We start from the raw sequence: 2,466 nt of genomic DNA on the forward strand, positions 1-2,466 counted from the left end.
ATTTAGCATAATCCCCTCCAGTTCCATCCATGTCAATGCAAATGGTAGGTATTCATCATTTCTGATGGCTGAGTAATATTCCATTGTATATATGAACCACATCTTTATCCACTCAGCTGTTGAAGGACATCTCAGCTCCTTCCACAATTTGGCTATTGTGGACATTGCTGTGCATCTGCCCCTTCTTTTCACTACATCTGTATCTTTGGGGTAAATACTTAGAGTGCAGTTGCTGGGTCGTAGGGTAGCTCTATATTTAATATCTTGAGGAACCTCCATACTGTTTTCCAGCATGGCTGTACCAACTTGCATTCCCACCAACCGTGTAAGAGGGTTCCCCTTTCTCTACACCCTCACCAACATTTGTTGTTCCCTGTCTTGTTAACCTATATCTTTTAATATGCATAGTTTTAGTTGTGATTTGGAATTTCAATTTGCATACCAACTTTCCAAAATCTACTTAGAGTTAGTATCATACTTATGTAGAATCTAGAAACTTGCAACATGTTCACACTGACTTTTATAATTTTATTACCTATTTCATCTATGTAAACTTTTTTTTTTACATCTATGTAAATTTTAACCTCACAGGCTATTTACCATTTTTGTTACAAGAATTGATTTTGTTACAAGCTTTTCTGAACATCCAGTTTTCTCTCTGATGTTATTTCCCTTCAACTTGAAGTATTTCTTTACTTTTTTTGGAGAAATCTGGATGTTCAGAAATGCTTTGATGGTCTCTTAGTTTTCCTTCATCTGAAAATATCTTTATTTTGTCTTCATCTCTGGAGGATACTTATGAATATATAATTCTGGGTTGGTAGTTCTTTCCTTTCTGCATTTGAAGGTATTGCTTCATTGTTTTTTGGACTCTGATTTCTGATGAGAAATTTTAGTTATTCAAATAATTGTTCTGGGGCGCCTGGGTGGCTCAGTTGGTTAAGCGACTGCCTTCGGCTCAGGTCATGATCCTTGAGTCCCAGGATCAAGTCCCGCATCGGGCTCCCTGCTCAGCGAGGAGCCTGCTTCTCCCTCTAACCCTCCCCCCTCTCATGTACTCTCTCTCTCATTCTCGCTCTCTCAAATAAATAAATAAATCTTTAAAAAAAAAATAATTGTTCTATGTTTGTAATATGTCTCTTTTTGCCAGAAGTATTTGAGATTTCTTTATCTTTGTTTTTTAGCAGTTTGATTATAATATGAGTTGGCAAGTTTTCATTCAGTTAATCTTATTTGTGATTTACTGACCTGTAACTATATTTCTTCCACACAATTGGGAAGTTTTCTACTATTATTTCTTTAAGACTTCTTTTTCTCCCTGTTTCTTCTCTTTCTGGAACTCCACTTACATGTCTATTAGACCTTTTGATAACTATCACACATGTCCTTGAATCTTTGTTCTTTTTCAGTTTTTTTCTTTCTGTTCTTCAGATGGCACTCTTTATATTGAGCTACATCTTTTAGTTCATTGACTCTTTCCGCTGTCATTTTCGTCTTTACATTGAGACCATCCAGCATGATTTTTCTTTCTGATATTGTGTTTTTTACCTCAACTTTCTTTCTTTCTTTTTTTCTCATTTTAACAGTTTTTATTTCAAGTTGTTGCATATAAGATTACTTTACTCCTGCATCTTCTCAATTGTTTCTTCCTTATATATGCCCTTTTCCTTTCCTACTTGGCAAGATTTAGCTTTATGTTCAAGGATGTTTTTGTAGTCTTTGTCCAGTTTTAGTCTAGTGACAATCACCTTGCTAGAGTGAATGCCCACATGGATGGTTGTGCCGTTTGCCTTCTTCCTGTAAACCTGGACGACTTTGCCAATCTGCTGACCTTTGTAGTGTCCTCACACAACCTGCACTTCATCATCCTTTTGGATGGGCATGGATTGAACATTGTACTTCTGTCTCAGCTCTTTGGAAAGAGGGGAAGACATGATATTCCTGTGAATGTGGATAGGTGCATTGAAATGCCGTTTTTGGTTCTTGCTCTGATCAGAAGTCACAAAAGGATTGAACTTCATTTTGGCCACTGGTGCGTCAGCGATGGCCACAAGAGGGAAGGCTTTCACCCCAACTTTCAGTATTATTCCTTTTGATTTCTTTCCCTGCTTAGACCTCCCATTTTTAAAATTCATTTCAAGAGAATTTTCATTTATATTATGGAGCACAGTTAAAACAGTACCTTAAGTTTCCGTCTGGGTTCCAAGATCTATGCAGTCTCAGGGCTGGCATTTATTGAGAGTCTTTTCTTTTGAAAATGCCCACATTTTACCGTGTTATTTTTTTTTACCCAGATACTACTTATTTATGTATTTATGTATTTTGCATAGTAGTAATTTAAATTGTATCCTATGTTTTGAATGTTGTTATAAAAATATTCTGGGTCTTATTATAATTCTTTGTAAAACACTGACAGTTAAAACAACAACAAAGTAAATCAACTGAGTTAGGTTCAAACATGAGTTC

At 36.0% G+C, this 2,466-nt stretch overlaps 1 pseudogene; it reads right to left on the reverse strand.

Moving 5' to 3' along the window:
* Positions 1-1,619: 1,619 nt before the first annotated feature.
* On the reverse strand, positions 1,620-2,021 carry LOC116638030 (annotated as a pseudogene).
* Between the last annotated feature and the right edge of the window lie 445 nt (positions 2,022-2,466).

This window comes from Phoca vitulina, unplaced genomic scaffold (genome assembly GCF_004348235.1).
Source record: "Phoca vitulina isolate PV1807 unplaced genomic scaffold, GSC_HSeal_1.0 scaffold15, whole genome shotgun sequence".
Classification (NCBI taxonomy): domain Eukaryota; kingdom Metazoa; phylum Chordata; class Mammalia; order Carnivora; family Phocidae; genus Phoca; species Phoca vitulina.